The sequence below is a fragment of the Sus scrofa genome, chromosome 6, assembly GCF_000003025.6.
Source record: "Sus scrofa isolate TJ Tabasco breed Duroc chromosome 6, Sscrofa11.1, whole genome shotgun sequence".
NCBI lineage: Eukaryota > Metazoa > Chordata > Mammalia > Artiodactyla > Suidae > Sus > Sus scrofa.
Genome location: NC_010448.4, coordinates 66,881,675 through 66,898,447, shown reverse-complemented (window position 1 = coordinate 66,898,447; position 16,773 = coordinate 66,881,675). Strand labels below are relative to the sequence as shown.

Here is a 16,773-nt window from a genome sequence, read left to right as displayed (position 1 = left end):
ACGGGCTCAGTGTCTAGTTCTCAGCACCTCACGTTGGGCTGGGGTGTCAGGGGGCCGCGTGACAGAGAGGGTTCTGGATTAAAGAAGTGAGATTCCAGCTCCTGATTCTGAAGGTCATGTTTTCAGAGGAGAACTGAGTGCCTCTGGCCTCTGCTTTGCCAACCTGGTGTGGGGCGGCCGGGCCTGGGGCATTTAACAGATGCAGGTGGTGCCTGTAAAATGCAGACACAAAGGACAGTTCATGTTGTGGTTTGTGTATTTATTTATGTTTGTAAGATTCTGTCTTATATTACTTGGACTTTGGTAGCCCAATGCATTTTTTCCCCACTGCGTTTTATTTTTTTAAACTAATTCATTGATTTTTGTCTTTTTAGGGCTGCACCTGCAGCATATGGAGGTTCCCAGGCTAGGGGTCAAATCAGAGCTGCAGCAGCCGTCTACGCCACAGCCATAGCAACGCTGGATCCGAGCTGCATTTGAGACCTACACTGCAGCTCATGCAACGCTGGATCCTTAACCCCCTGAGCGAGCCCCGGGATTGAATCTGCTTCCTCATGGATGCTGGTCAGACTCATTTCCCCTGAGCCACGACAGGAACTCCCTATATTGTTATTTAAAAACCAATGACTGGAATATGTCCTGGCAGAGGTGGGGGTGGGGTGAGCTGCCTTCACAGGGCACAGGAGCCACATGCACTTCTCTGGGGAGAAGGGACCACAGTGTTCCCTCCAGTCCTGGTGGGGACACATGGGAGCAGAGACCCACTTTGTTCGGCCTCCGCAGGCACTGAGCTTGCTTCCGAAAGCAGCCCTTGTCTCATAAATCCTGCCAGGATCTTTGGGCTCTTGTGACTCACTCGGGAGAAAGGGTTTCTCTGCTGGGTGAGGTTTTATGGGCCTGAAAGGGCCCCGGCAGGGACTGGTGCGGGCTTTTGTGGCAGGAATCACTGGTCTGATTCGCAGAGGGTTTGCTTTTGTTTTGATGCCGTGTTAGGGCTTGGCTGCGTGTTCATTTGTAACACACAACAGAGGAGGGAGAGTTGAGTTGTTCCACTGAAATGGGGGCCAAGGCCATTGTAGGTTCTCATGGGCTACAGGAGGTCTGGCTGGCAGGGCTGGCGAGGCGCATCTAGGGCACCGTGCTGGGCAGTCAGTGGGGTGTGTTGGCCTGTGCAGGGCACTCACTGGCTGCCCGCTGGGCCCTCCTGCTGTCAGGCATCTCTCATCCCCTGCTTGTCCCAGCTCACCGCCCTCTGCTCCCGTCGCTGCTCCCTCCTGTATCTCGAGCGCGACAGACCAGGCTCTGTACGTGGCTGTCACGGTGCCAGCCGGCCCTGCTTGACTCTCCAGCTCACTGACTCCAGCCCCAGCTTCCTCCTCTGTTAAACCCGGGCTCGGTGGAGCTGTCTGACTTGCAGGCCAGCTGGTTGGTGGCTGCCCCTGGGTTGGTGTGTCCCCAGGCTGGGCACTGATGCTGCATTTTGACAAACAACAGGCAAAGCTCTGGGTGGGGCCCTGTGCCCTAAGCCTGCCACCTTATGTGGCAGGGGGCGGGCAAGGGGGATATCCTACTCTGGGCTTCCCAGGTTGAGCTGACGGCCCCTCCCCTGTCCTAGAGCGTATCTTCTGGATGCCTGAGCATGTGGTCGGTCCCCTGCAGTTATGGGACGACCGGGAGGAGGCCGGCTCCCTCTGCCCGTGTGAGCCCTGGGCCAGCGCTGCTGCAGCTGGACTCCTCTCCTTTGTGCCCTCCTGGACATTGCCAAAGATAGTTTAAAATGACAGGGTCAGGAGTTCCCGTCATGGCTCAGTGGTTAACGAACCTGACTAGGAACCATGAGGTTGTGGGTTCGATCCCTGGCCTCGCTCAGTGGGTTAAGGATCCAGCGTTGCCGTGAGCTGTGGTGTAGGTTGCAGACATGGCTCAGATCTGGAGATGCTGTGGCCGATTTGACCCCAAACCTCCATATGCCGCGAGTGTGGCCCTAAGAAAAAAAGATGAAAAGAAAAAACAAACTGACAAGATCCATCTGTATTCACGACTTTCAGCAAAACTAAGTTTTCCCTTCCAGCCTCACTGCCTGGAGGAAACCACTGCATACCTTTTATATGCTAATTTATTCATGGACTCACTCGTCCATTGGTTGATTCCCAGGCCCGGGGGCTGGGCCGAGGGGTCCAGCATTGCCCCCGGGGCAGGGTCAGCACGTTTCCACCCCTGCCTAAACCGTCCCTCAGTTCTCTTCTTCCTGTGGCCCCTGTTGGGATGTTCCCTCTGTCTTCAGGTGAAGGAGCTGCACTCAGCGGGGGAGCCACGTCCCCCCAGGCTGGGGTTTGCGCTGGGGTCCCCTCGGGGCTCTGGGGGTGTTCCCAAGTGCTTCGCTGAAGGGGGTCGCCTCGCAGGGGTGCTGGCTGGTCAAGGGCTGGCCATCCCCCTTTCTCTGCAGTGCGGTCGGGAAGTCTCAGAAGAAAGTGGATTGTTGTGAAGTGGGTTTGTCCTCCGTGGGAGCCGTTCTTGAGAAATGCACCCCCACCCAGACTCGGTGACAGAGCAGTGAAGCTCCAGGGTCAAGGGGCCCCTGCCCCCAGGGGGTGGGCTCTGCCAGGCGCCCTTGTGTCTGTCCTGTCCGCAGATGCTGGTTGAATGAGTGAGTGAGTGAGTGACAGTGTCAGGGCCTAAAGCTGTGCTCTGAGGGTGAGGCCGGGGGCTTGGGGACAAGCCCCAAGGCCGGTGGTGCTGAGCCGCTCCTGGCCCAGGCGAGCCGGGCCGCCTGGTAAGCGCTCCAAGCCCCTGCTGTCGCTGGTCCCCTCTGTGAAGTGGGGGCCTTATGAGGACCTACCTGGGGAGATGTGTTCGGGAGCAAATGAGAGGGTCAGTAGAGCACAGCCCCGGGCACGCAGGGAGTGCCCCCAGGGAGTGCCAGCGAGGTGGGCTGCTGCTGTCCAAGAAGGCTCCTCTGACTGGCTACCCTGAGGCTGCCCGCTGCCTATGGCATCTGGGACTCTGGTCTGTGTCCTGGGGGAGGGCCCTTCAGAGCTGTCCTTTCTTCAGGTGTGGCTTCTGGAAGGTTGCAGAGTGGGTCCTGGCCAAGCCAGGCGTGGAACGGGGCCCCTGGCTCCAGCCGAGACTCCCGGGGCGTTGGGAGGGCATCGGCCCTGCGTTTCCCTGTTTCCATGGCAGTCCACAGAAGGGGCTGGCAGGCTGGTGTCCTCGCTGTCACAGGTGCCAACTGACCGTGGAGTGACCTGTGGCGTGGGGGCCACACAGACCCTCGGGGGGGGGGCAGCCCCGGGGGAGGACACTTGTTTCTGCTTCACCCATCTGCAGAAGCAGGACTGGACGTCACGGGGAGTGAGCAGGTCCCATGCGGGGGTGTCCCCTTGGGGTCGGTGATTTTACTGTCCGGTACAGGACCGTCCAGGGAGAGGGGCCAGGTGCAGCCAGCGTGTCCCCCGCTGTGTGGTCAGTGGGTGGCGCCCCTGAGCTGCTCTGTGCCCCAGAGATGACAGATGGTGGGTGTCCTGGGGGTCGGGGCTCCCGAGGCTGAGTGATGGAAGCCCGGTGGGGGGCAGGGTGACCAGGTCAAGGCCGAGCGTGTATGTGTGTGTGTGTTTGTTGGGAGGGGGGCGTCTCACCAGGAACCCAGGGAGCTGGGGGGGCCATGGCACCTCCCCCGGGGCCCAGGTTGTGGCCGCCTTACCTGGAGCCCCCTTCCCCCTCCCTGTGACTCTGCCCCCAGAGACCTGGTCCCCTTGACCTTGGTGACCCGTGTGGGACCGGAACTGTGCTCCAGAGCAGAGGGATTGTTTGTAAAACACCTGGGCTCTGAAGTAGCGAGTACTCGCCAGGCACAGGGTCACGTAGCTCAGGGTCATGGAACTAGGCAGCTCCTGACAGCTGCCCTTCGGGGCTGAAAATGCCCAAATCGCTGGAGGAGGACGTGTCCATGTTTGCCTGGCGTTCCAGATACACAAATCGATGAACACGGGGTCTGCAGAAATACGGAGATGACAAGTGTCCTTTACGTATCCTGTGTGTCCCGTTGCCCCCCGCCCCCCCAGTCTGGGTCCTGCCAGCATCTTTCTCTCCTCTCAGCTCCCAGAGGGCCCTGCGGCGGGCGGCCTCCTGCCTAGATTCCCTGAAATCCCGCAGGGCTAGTCTGCACCGCTTCCTGTTGTTGGGGGGCCTTGGGTTCCTGCCTCTGTCGCCGAGGGAGGGGGACCCTTGGTTGTGCCCCCCTCCCCTCTGATGGAGGCTCCTAGTTCAGGGTGTGTGTCAGATACTCGCTTGACCATTTCATGAAAGGTTGCACGTTCTATATTTCTGCACTTCAAGAAATTTTGGTAAACATGGCATAAAATGTACTATTTTAACTGTTTTTAAACATGCGGGTCCGTGGGCTTAAGTGCATTCACATCGTTGTGCAAACCTCTGTCTCCGGAATGTTTTCCTCCTGCAGAAGGAGCCTCGGCCTCCAGGGAGCACAAACGCCCCCCCCACTTCCCGCTCGCCCCCCACCGGCAGCCTCCATGCTAGTTTCGTCTCTCAGTTCCTCATGTAAATGCAATCGTCCAGTACGGGTCCTTGTGGGACTGGCTTCTCTCAGCATGATGTCTTCAAGGCTCACCCACGTTGTAACATATGCCAGAATTTCCTTCTTTAAAAAAAATTTTTTTTTTTTAATTAAAGTATCGTTGAGGAGTTCCCCTTGTGGCTCAGTGATACCAAACCCGAAGAGCATCTATGAGGACATGGGTTTGATCCCTGGCCTTGCTCAGTGGGTTAAGGGGCCAGCATTGCCGTGAGCTCTGGTGTAGGACACAGATGAGGCTCAGCTCTGGCGTTGCTGTGGCTGTGGTGTAGGCTGGTGGCTCAGCTCCGATTCAACCCCTAGCCTGGGAACCTCCACATGCTGCGGGTGTGGCCCTAAAAAGACAAAAAAAAAGGTATTGTTGATTTGCAATGGTCCTTCCGTTTCCTTCCTTTTTAAGGTTGAATGACGCTCTGTTGTGCGGATGGATCATGTTTTGTCTCTCTGGTCACCTGTTGATGGACACTGTGGTTTCCACCTTTTGGCTCCTGTGAGCACCTGCACTTTTCATTGGTTCTGATTCATTGACTGACTTGCTTTAAACACTTCAAAGAATTATGAAAAGAATTCATAAACTTGGAGTTCCCATTGTGGCTCAGGGGTAAGGAACCCAACGTGCATCCGTGAGGACACGGGTTTGAACCCTGGCTCCGCTCAGTGGGTTAAGGATCCGGTGTTGCCGTGAACTATGGCGTGGGTCTCAGACACGGCTCAGATCAGGAGCTTCTGTGGCTGTGTTGTAGGCTGGTGGCTACAGCTCCCATCTGACCTCTCGCCTGGGAACCTCCATATGCCATGGGTGCTGCCCTAAAAAGACCAAAAAAAAAAAAAAAAAAAAAAAAAAAAAAGGGACTCATAAACTTTCTCAAAGGTATCACATGTTACGCATATTTGTGATGGGGAAGGTATGGGCCGGTCTGGGCTTGTTGCTCACAGAGTTACGTATATGGGGTGTCATCCAAAAATCTGTGGACGACAAATGCTGGAGAGGGTGTGGAGAAAAGGGAACCCTTCACACCACTGGTGGGAATGTAAGGCGGTGCAGCCACTCTGGAGAAGAGCATAGAGGTTCCTTAAAAAACTGAAAATAGAGCTACCATAGACCCAGCAATCCCACTCCTGGGCATATACCTAGAGAAAACTCCGATTTGAGAAAATCCATGCATTCCAATTCTTTTTATGGCCACACTCATGGGATATGGAAGTTCCTGAGCCACAGCTGCAACCTATGACACAGCCGAAGCAATGCTGGATGCTTCAACCCACTTTGCCAGGCTGGGGATCAAACCCATGCCTCCACAGTGACTTGAGCCACTGTAGTCGGATCCTTAACCCACTGTGCCACAGAGGGCACTCCCATCCCTGTGTTCATAGCAGCACTATTCACAGTAGCTGGGACCTGGAAACAACCTAAATGTCCATTGACAGAGGAATGCATAAAGAAGATGAGGTGCCTATATACAATGGAATATTACTCAGCCATGAAAAGAACGAAATAACGCCATTTGCAGCAACATAGATGGACCTAGAGATTATCATACTAATGAAGTAAGCCAGACAGAGAAGGACAAATACCATATGATGTCACTTATATGTGGAATCTTAAAAAAATGATACAAAGGAATTTATTTACAAACAGAAATAGCCTCACACACATAGAACAAGCTTAGCTTATTACCAAAGGGGAAAGGGGAGAGGGATAAATTGGGAATTTGGGATGAAGAGATGTATACAACTACCTATAAAATAGATAAACAACAAGGACCTACTGTACAGCCCAGGGAGCTGTACTCAGTGCCTTGTCACAACCCATAGTGAAAAAAAATCTGAAAAAGAATATATGTATGTGTACATATCTGAATCACTTTGCTATATACCTGAAACATGGTAAATCAATTATACTTTAATAAAAAAAAAAGGAAAGCGAGGAGTTCCTGTTGTGGCTGAGTGGTAACGAACCTGAATAGTAGCCATGAGGATGCGGGTTCGATCCCTGGCCTCACTCAGTGGGTTAAGAATCCAGCCTTGCAGATGAGGCTCAGATCTGGTGTTGCTGTAGCTCCGATTCTACCCCTAGCATGGGAACCTCCATATGCCTTGGGTGCGGCCCTTAAGAAAAAAAAAAAGAAAAAAACCAGAACTACTCCAGAAAAAAAGATATATGTGTGCACATGTAAATGCATATGTTTTAAATAAAATCATCCTACACAGTTTTATGTGTTCTTTTCACCTACAATATCATGGTTATTTTCTGATTATTAAATCATCTTTGACAATATGGTTTTTGTTCTCGTTTTGTATGGATGAGCCATAGACTGTTTAACATTCTATTACTGAACATTTGGTGCATTCTTATTTTGTCTCATAAATAATGTTCTAATGAGCTTTCTTGCACATGAAGCTGTGTTTCCATCTTTGGTTATTATGTTCAATAGATTCAAAAGTGGCATTACTGGGGCAGAAGGTGGATATGGAATTTTTTTTTTTTTTTTTGTCTTTTAAGCCTGGACATTCCCAGACTAAGGGTTGGATTGGAGCTGGAGCTGCCCACCTATACCACAGCCACAGCAACGCAGGATCTGACCCATGTCTGTGACCTACACCGCAGCTCATAGCAATTCCAGATCCTTAACCTACTAAAGGGATTGAACCCGAGTCCTCATAGATACTAGTCCATGAGGTTTGTTGCCGCTGAGCCACAACAGGAACTCCGATATGGATATTTTTAAGGCTCTTGATACATACAAAGATGAAGAGAAAATTGCCTCTTAGCTGTACTGATTTATAACCTTCCAGTAAGACAGGGTGTTCTTTTCACAATAGTTTCATCAGCATTGAGTCTTATATCATTTTTTTTTTTTTTTTTTGTCTTTTGTCTTTTGTTGTTGTTGCTATTTCTTGGGCCGCTCCCGCGGCATATGGAGGTTCCCAGGCTAGGGGTCAAATCGGAGCTGTAGCCACCGGCCTATGCCAGAGCCACAGCAACGCGGGATCCGAGCCGCGTCTGCAACCTACACCACAGCTCACGGCAACGCCAGATCGTTAACCCCCTGAGCAAGGGCAGGGACCAAACCCGCAACCTCATGGTTCCTAGTCGGATTCGTTAACCACTGCGCCACAACGGGAACTCCATTTTTTTTTTTTTTTCTTTTTAACTTTGGAACTGGCTTTAAAAATCTAAGACCTTATACCCAAATGTTTAATAATCATAAAAACTTAGGAAGAGGCAGAGAGGACCAGAACCAGAACCCGTGACATGATTCTCCCTCGCAGCCGGGCTTCCACGTGCCTGCTCAGCGTGGGCACAGGACTCTGGGCCAGGGTCACTGTCCCCTTCTGTCCTCACGGAGCACACAGTCTGGGGCTGCTGCTCTGTGGGGACAGGACTTTCCTTCTGCGGCGCCGGCCCGGCCTGTGTTTCTGCTCCGTGTTGCCGTGCCGGGCATGGTTCCTGTGTGTTTCCACATGGCTCAGGTAGACGTGATGACACGAGAGGTGACATGGCTGGCGGTGTCCTTGCTGGAGAGGAAGCGGAGATTAAAGGAAGCCAAGCGGGGGACAGCTGTCACTCTGCACCCGCAGCCTGGCTGCTCTGGATGTTTGTTCCTGGAGGAGTTTGGGGTGGAATTTGCATTTGTTTGGTCAGTTTAGCATCTGGACTTAGACTGAGCCAGGCTCTGCCTGGGAGTCCTGTCTGAGCAATGCCCGTACCGCCCCCTTTATTTTTGGCCATGCCCACAGCACACGGAAGTTCCCCGGGCCAGGGATGGAACCCAAGCCACAGCAGTGACAGCACCGGATCCTTAACCCACTTAGCCACCAGGAAGCTCCCCACTCCTTCTCTGTGCTCCGCCTGTGGCCTGGATCCCCGGAGCGAGAGGACCCTCCCCATCAGTTTGGTGGTTTTGTTTCCGGCACCGCTGATCCATCTGAGCCTCTCCTTGTTTAGGGGACGCCCTTCGAAAGCCCCGCCTGCAGAAGTCTCTCCTGTGCCATCTGGACGACTTGTTCTTCACGCTGTATCCCTCCCTTGAGAAGTTCGAGGAGGAGCTTCTGGAACTCCTGGTCAGCGATCACGTCCGGGAGGTATGGTCCTGGTCGGGGAACGCTGTCTGAAGGTGCAGGTGCCGACGCAGGCGGACCTGCGGGAGCTTGGCGGTCTGGGTCCTGTCCCCGTCTGTGGGCCTGTCTTTTCCTCTCTCTGTGGCTGAACAGGGAGTCCAGCCTTTGTCCTCACTTTGATGGTGATGGAGGTACTGTTGTCCTTAGAGACTAATTCACGTCACCTTTGATGTGTCTTAATCAGTCCCCTCTGAAAAATACATTCAATTCATTCTACTACTTTTTTTTTTTCTTTTCTAGGGCCACTCCCATGGCATATGGAGGTTCCCAGGCTAGGGGTTGAATTGGAGCTGTAGCCACCGGCCTATGCCAGGGCCATAGCAACTCAGGATCCAAGCCTCTTCTGCAACCTACACCACAGCTCACAGCAACGCCGGATCTTTTAACCCACTGAGCAAGGCCAGGGATCGAACCCACAACCTCATGGTTCCTAGTTGGATTCGTTAACCACTGTGCCATGACGGGAACTCCCTCAGTCCATTCTAAATGTAATAGTTGTCTGGTAGAATTCACCTATGAAGTCATCTGGTTCTGGGAGTGGAGTTCGTTTGTAGGGAGTTTTAAAAATTAGAGTTAGAGTTCCCGTTGTGGCTTAGCACGTTAAGAATCTGACGAGTATCCATGAGGATTCAGGTTCGATCCCTGGCCTGGCTCAGGATCCGGCGTTGCTTCGAGCTGTGGTGTAGGCCGGCAGATGTGGCTTGGATTTGACTCCTAGCCTGGAAACTTTTATATGCTGCAGGTGTGGCCCTACAAAGAAAAAAGAAATTACAGATTCTATTTCATCTCTGCTGATTGGCCTGTTCAAATGATCTATTTCTACTTGATTCAATTTTGGTGAGCTGTATGTTTCTAGAAATTTGTCCATTTCTTCTATATTGTCAAGCTCTTCACTGAATATTTTGAAAAAGCTCGGGTCGCTGCTGTGGCACAGGTTCCGTGCCTGGCCCAGGAACTTCTTGGCCTCGCCTGGGGCTGCTGCAGTGACAACGCCAGGTCCTTAACCCGCTGAGCCACCAGGGAACGCTCCCCCACCCACCCATTCTCAAAAATGTGGCTTCACATGAAACAGAAACACAAAGCAGACAAGAGGGTTGGAACCGCAGCCTGCGTTGTCTCGCCGTAGTTGCCGTTTTCCTGTCCGGGAGGAGACCGAGTGTAGGGCAGGTGAAGAGCACTGCTGTTGAGTTTTCTATCTTCCCATAAAGAGCACTTTTTTATGTGTTTTTACTCCCTTCGTGTTTTTGTCCTCATCCAACTGGCAGATACCCAGTCATCTCCGCCGTTTTGTTTTCATTACTCCAGGACTAACGGGCCCAATTTACGTCCGTTCAGCATGATTCATAGGCAATGACTTGAAAATTCAGGGATCATTTTGCACTGATCACACACTTTAATAAACAGTAATAGCCCGGGGGAGTATCCGTGCTCGGCTGTCAGAGCGCCTGTGCAGTTTTTTTTGTTAAGATGAAACACTAATATCCAGTGATCACTTTGGGGCAGATTCCATTTTTACTGGTTTATGACTTACTGCCTGAATATGCTCCCTCTCCTGCTGCCCCTTCGGCCCCAAGTTGCAAATGTCTGAGTTGACTCTGGGGCGCCGGCACCAGGTCCTGTTGGAGGAGCTGAGGCCCCTGGTTGTTAGTTTGCTGCGTCTTTCAGCTCAACCTTGGAGTCCAGGGTGAGGTTAGGTGATTCGGGCATCTGAGGGGGCTACTGCTCTAAAGATCTTGCTGTGTACCCCCCCCCCCCCCCCCCGCCCAGTACCTAGAAAATGCCCTGAGGCCACTGTGCTGACCGCATTAGGCTTCACGAAGCTCCATCTGGGCTGGAATGCCTGAAACTTCTGGTTTCTTTTCTGATGGCTGGCGCACCGTGTCCCCTCTGCCCAGGCCTTACTCTGTGACCTGTGCCTTTCCTAGGCAGGCAGCCCACTGGACGGCAGTGCCCTGGAGATCCTGGAGCGGCGCCTGTGTGTGGGTGTGCACAACGGGCTGGGCTTCGTGCAGAGGCCCCAAGTCATGGTGCTGGTGCCCGAGATGGACGTGGCCTTGACACGCTCTGCCAGCTTCAGCCGGAAAGTTGGCTCCTCTTCAAAGGCCAGGTACTTCCCAGGGTCCCAGGTCCCAGCCCGCGTGGAATCAAGGGGTGTGGATGGGCGCCTAGCCAGGACTCAGAGGGGAAGGGAGTTGGTCCCGAGGTGAGGGGCTGCTGGGTCCTTGCCCAGGGCCTTAGTCGCCCCCACCAGGTGCAGCCTCAGTGTTGTAAGCTTGGAAGGATCCTGTTTGTGTGCCGAGGCGGCTTTGGAGTCCGCGTCCAGATGCCTCTGGAGGCCCCGGCATGCTTTCCTCCAGATGTGCTCTGTGGTCCATGTCCGGGTGGAGAACTGGGGGTGGGGCGGTGGTTCTGCTCTGTGTTCAGTCTCTGCTTAAGTCACATCAGAGACATCACCAAGGGGGCAGCGTATGAAGCCAGACAGAAGCCAGCCCTGGAGGCGTGGGGGTCAGGGGCGGCTCCCCAGAGACCTTCCATCCTCCCCACACAAGCGCAGACAGTTGGGGAAAGTGTTGATAGTGGCACCTAAAAAAGTCTGGTTTGGGAAATTAGCTCGAGGGTCAGACACAGCATATTTCAGTGGCATTGCTAGGGATGGGGCTGCTCCCTGCATCAGCGGCCCCCTGGAGCCTGAGCTGACGGTGGGGGCGGGGGGCCCGGCAGCAGGAGCACCCCCTGACCCGCCCCTTCTCCGTATCCTTGGCCCAGCTCTGGAAACCAGGCTCTGGTTTTGAGAAGCCGCCTCCGACTCCCTGAGATGGTCCGCCACCCCGCGTTTGCCGTCGTCTTTCAGCTGGAGTACGCGTTCAACAGCCCTCCTGGAGCCGACGGCCACGTAAGACCCCTGGGGCAGCGGGTCTCGCCTGGCGACGGGCTCCACACACTGTGAACTGACGAGGTCGCCGTGAATGTTGTCTCTGTCAAGAGCAGTGTCATTATTATTCCCCGTACAGACAACGAGCGTGGGGTGTGACTCTAGGAGGCCCTTCTTCCCAGTGTTGGCTTCGTCGTAACCCATTTCTGTACACGGATGGTTTGCACCGCTCTGCTGGCAGATGCCATAAACAGTTCTAAAGGCAGCACCCGTCATGACTGCGCTAATTCGTAATGATTGGACCAATAACTATTTTGAAAAATGAGGCCTTTTTTTTTTTTTTTTTTGTCTTTTTGCCTTTTCTAGGGCCGCTCCCACGGCACATGGAGGTTCCCAGGCTAGGGGTCTAATCGGAGCTGTAGCTGCCGGCCTACACCAGAGCCACAGCAATGGGGGATCCAAGCCACGTCTGCAACCTACACCACAGCTCATGGCAACGCCAGATCCTTAACCCACTGAGCAAGGGCAGGGACCGAACCCGCAACCTCATGGTTCCTAGTAGATTCGTTAACCACTGAGCCACGACGGGAACTCCGAGGCCATTTTAATGTATTTTTTAATGGATGTTAAGTGTGGTGAAGTGTGAATCTGCAGGAGAGGCGAATGTTCTGGTGCAGTGGACGCCGGGCCTGTATCACAACCATGAGTAAGGATTCAGCGGGAAGAAGTGTAACCAAGAGACGTCGTTTACATCGTCGATGCAGATTCTTGGGAGAATCCAAATCATGCTATTCTCTTTTTTTTTACGGCCACATTCTTGGCATACGGAAGTTCCCGGGCTAGGGATTGAATCCCAGCCGCAGCTGTGGCAACGCTGGATCCTTTAACCCACTGTGCTGGGCAGGGGATCAAACCTGGGCCTCCACAGCAACCCAAGCTGCTGCAGTTGGATTCTTAACCCACTGCACCATGGCAGGAACTTCCGCAAATAACAATTTAACACGTAAACTAGAACCTAAAAAAAGGCCAACAAGACGCCTTCCGTGGCCTTCATTCTGAATGTGTCACTGTGCAGCTGACAGGGGCCTGCGAGGGGTCTTGGGGGACCTCGGGAGGGAGAATGGGGGGCCAGCCCAGTGGCTGTGTTCGTCCCAGATCTCCTCCTGGGGGACCTCTCCTCTGTCCACACCTCGTTGCGTTGGTCAGCATCCTAATCACGTGAACAGACCTGGAGGCAGGTGTTCTGATTGTGGCCAAACACATGGTCACCATTGTTCTCAGGAAGCTGTGGTTCTCGGCTGCTTTTCTTTGTTCCCAGAAATTTCAGCTCAAATACCACCGTGTGCAGATGCTTGGCTGTGAGGGGCTGGGGGTGGGACTGCACCTGGAGGGGCGGGGCTTCGGGGGCTGGAGAGCCCTTGTGGGGAGGGGCTCAGGTGGGCTGGGGGGAGGGCGGGAGGGAGCCCATGGGAGGAGCAGTGGGCTGCACACCTTGGGGGGGGCACCACCTCGCTCTCCACTCATTTACATTTAAATCACGTTCTCGCAAGAATGTTAATTATAATTTGCTGGCGATGGTGAGGACTCTATGCTGAGCCTGGCAGGTCTTACCTGACACTTGATTATTATTTTTTAACTCTTCGTTGAGCCGCCCAGCCCCCGGCAGGCGGGCCAGCCGCGCGCTGTTGCCTGTGAAGCTCTTGGAATGCGGCGGGTAATAGCTCATCAGTTCTTTTTGATGCGGACGTTTATCTTAACACGGAATATTGGATTCCATTTTCCTGTCATCAAGTGTACTTTCCTTGGTGTGATCTGGAGAGGAACTGTTCCGATGGATGAAATGGTTTTCTGCGCAAATTACTTGCCGTGTGAAACAGGGAAGTCGGGTTAAGCATGGGGCGGGGGGCCGGGGGGAAGAAGGGTATCTGAATCAGGCTTTCCCATCACGTCCAGACTTAGATGTGGGGGGGAGACAGCACTCACACTGGGGGCTCTCTTTCCCGCCCCCAGGAGGGGTGTGCCCCCCACCCAGGGCCTGGGGCCAGGTCACGGCTTGACCTTGGGCGGGACCGGCCACAGCCTGCCAGCTCCTGCTTCGCTTCAGGGTCCACTGTTGGGCATGTCTTCACCTGCGTCCAGCCTGCAAATTCCTTTCTTCCTTTTCTCTTTTTCTTTTGTTTTTTGGTCTGTCTGCAGCATGGGGACGTTCCTGGGCCAGGGATCGAACCTGCGCGTAGCAGTGACCTGAGCCACCGCAGGGGGATATTAACTCCTGAGGCACCAGGGAACGCCCCCTTTTCTTTGCTTATAAAAAACCCTGTATGGTGGACTTTCCAAGCATGAACAGAAGCAGCCTGGGTGGTAAAGTGAGTCCTGGGGGCCTCCGCACTTACCCCCTTCCTGGACCGTCTTGTTTTGTCCATTTTGATTCATTTTGAAGCAAATTCCAGTCGTAATTGCACCTGTTTTTATTACTGAATACTATTTTGGCGTGCACATTGTGTTTTTTAAAAAGCTCTTTTTATTATGAAGAATTTCAAATATAAAAAGAGAGGGATCCCTGTTCCCACTGTGGCTCAGTGGGTTAAGGGGCTGCATCTCTGTGAGGATGCGGGTTCCATCCCTGGCCTCGCTCAGTGGGTTAAGGATCTGGCCCTGCTGTGAGCTACGGTGTAGGTCACAGATGTGGCTCAGGTCTGGGTTGCTGTGGCTGTGGTGTAGGCCGGCAGCTGCAGCTCTGATTCCACCCTTGGCCTGGGATCCTCCATATGCCGCAGGTATGACCCCTTAAAAAAAAAAAAAAAAAAAAAGAAAAAGAAATGGAGGGAATGTGTGATGAACCCAGCGAATGTCCCCACCCCCAGTCCCCAAAGTCACCAGCTTCTGCCCAGCCTTGCCTCTGCTCTTCCTTTCTGACCCATCGCTCCCAGGTTATTTTAGAGCAAATCCCCCCCCCCATCATTTCCTCTGTGAACAGTGGGTAAAACATCCCAGCAACCCCATCGTCACCTCTAAATAAGTGAAGTCCCCCCAAAATGTGCTCTTCTCCAGAACGTGGGTCCTGGGCCGGGTTCTGGGCCTGAGCTGGGGCAGCATTGTTTCTTCACCATCTGCCCTTGGGACAGCGCGTCCCGCCTTCCATCCTTCCATCCTGCGTCTGTATCCCTGGCGCTGGAAGAACCACGTGGGCCAGGCTTCTGGCCACGGCCTGACTTGCACCTGCTTCCTTCCGACCAGGAGCTGGCAGCTCAGTCTCCGGGTCCCTCTGTGAGGCTGTACCTTCCAGTGTTTATCCAGCTCCGAGGGAGGCAGTTTACACCCTGCCTCCTGAGTCTGAGAGGGTTTCTTTGGTCCTAAAATGCTTTGGAAACAAACTTGAAACAGTTTCGAGAAAGCACACCCCTCGGTTGTAATCTGTTGTGAAATGTTTGCATCTTTTCTTAGCCACGTAAGCCTTTGGGATTTGTCTTGGAGTCAACTGTTCTGATCCAGACAACTTCCTTTTCAGAAATTTGAGTCCGTGGGGACAGTGCACCCTCAGCAGACGGCCCGTTTTGAAATGCTGTGAGCTCTGCAAGCGAGGCCTCTGCAGATGTTTGGTGATTGACTAAAGCGGATTAAGCAGACTCCTTAGAACGTAGGGAGTGAGACGGAATGAAGGCGGCTGTACAAATAACCAGACCCAGTGGCTTTTGCTGCATTTTTTGTCAGAATAAGTGCAGATCCCTACGGGGCTGCCAGGGGTCAAAACAGTCCTTTTTGGGGGGAGTCAAACAGCAAAATAACCCTATCCCATATCTCTAGGAGGTAAAGATCTAGTTAATTTAAATCAGAGCTTAATACAAATACATGTTAATTTTTTCCAGTTTTATTTTTATTTTTTATAAAAGTATGGTTGAGTTACAGTGTGGTACCAATTTTCGCTGTACAGCAAAGTGACCCAGTCATATGTATACATGCGTATATACCTATCTCCTTTCTCCTAGTCCATCATGGTCTCTCTTGAGAGACTGGATAGAGTTCCCTGTGCCGCACAGCAGGACCTCAGTGCTTATCCATGCTAAATGCAATAGTTTGCACCTACTAATCCCAAACTCCTGTCCCTGCCACGCCCTCCCCCTCGGCAGCCACTAGTCTGTTTTCTGTGTTTGTGAGTCTGTTCCTGTTTGCAGACAGGTTCATTTGTAACACAACGTGGATTTTATTTATTTATTTACCTATTTATTTTATTGTTTTATTTTTTGTCTTTTTTTTTTTTTTTGCCATTTCTTGAGCCGCTCCTGCGGCACATGGAGGTTCCCAGGCTAGGGGTCCAATTGGAGCTGTAGCCGCCTGCCTACGCCAGAGACACAGCCACGCAGGATCTGAGCTGCGTCTGCGACCTACACCACAGCTCACGGCAACGCCAGATCCTTAACTTACAGAGCGAGGCCAGGGATCAAACCCGCAACCTCATGGTTCCCACTTGGATTCATTTCCTCTGCGCCACGATGGGAACTGCTGCACTGCTTTTAAATCACACTCTGTTTTGGCATCATCACAGGTTCGCATGTGGGGTAAGAAGTAAGCGTGGCCCGTGGGCGTCCTCTTTACCCGCGGTCCCCAGCGTCTTTGGCTTTAAGTCCGGCTGGTCGACTTTTTCCTCAGGTCTGGTGCCTTGTGTCCCTGCACAGCCTCTGCAGGGCTGGGGTAGAGGCCCTTCCCCTGTGTCCTCTTACTCCCTTGTGTCCCCTCCCCACCCTGTGTCCCTTCCCTACCCTGTGTCCCCTCCCTGCCCTGCGTCCCCTCCCCTGCCTGCATCCACTCCCTGCCCTGCATCCCCTCCCCACCCTGTGTCCCCTCCCCGCCCTGCATCCGTTCCCCTCCCCTGTGTCCCCTCCCCTCCCCTGTGTCCCTTCCCCTCTCCTGCGCCCCCTCCCCACTCTGTGTCCCCTCCCCTCCCCTGCGTCCCTCCCCTCCCCTGCGTCCCTTCCCCTCCCCTGTGTCCCCTCCCCACCCTGTGTCCCCTCCCCGCCCTGCATCCCTTCCCCTCCCCTGTGTCCCTTCCCCTCCCCTGCGCCCCCTCCCCTCCCCTGCGCCCCCTCCCCACCCTGTGTCCCCTCCCCTCCCCTGCGCCCCCTCCCCTGCCCTGCATCCACTCCCTGCCCTGCATCCCCTCTCCACCCTCTGTCCCCTCCCCACCCTGTGT

The 16,773-nt window shown here is 53.7% G+C and overlaps 1 long non-coding RNA gene across 8 annotated transcripts in view; it reads left to right on the top strand.

Annotated features, from left to right (window-relative positions):
• Positions 1–16,773, top strand: part of NPHP4 — a 112,964-nt gene that overhangs the window by 29,798 nt on the left and 66,393 nt on the right. For all 8 annotated transcript variants that reach the window (XR_002344866.1, XR_002344867.1, XR_002344865.1 and 5 more), the window contains 3 exons: positions 8,541–8,677; positions 10,639–10,820; positions 11,480–11,606. This is a non-coding gene — a long non-coding RNA (nephrocystin 4). The remainder of the gene's footprint in view (positions 1–8,540; positions 8,678–10,638; positions 10,821–11,479; positions 11,607–16,773) is intronic.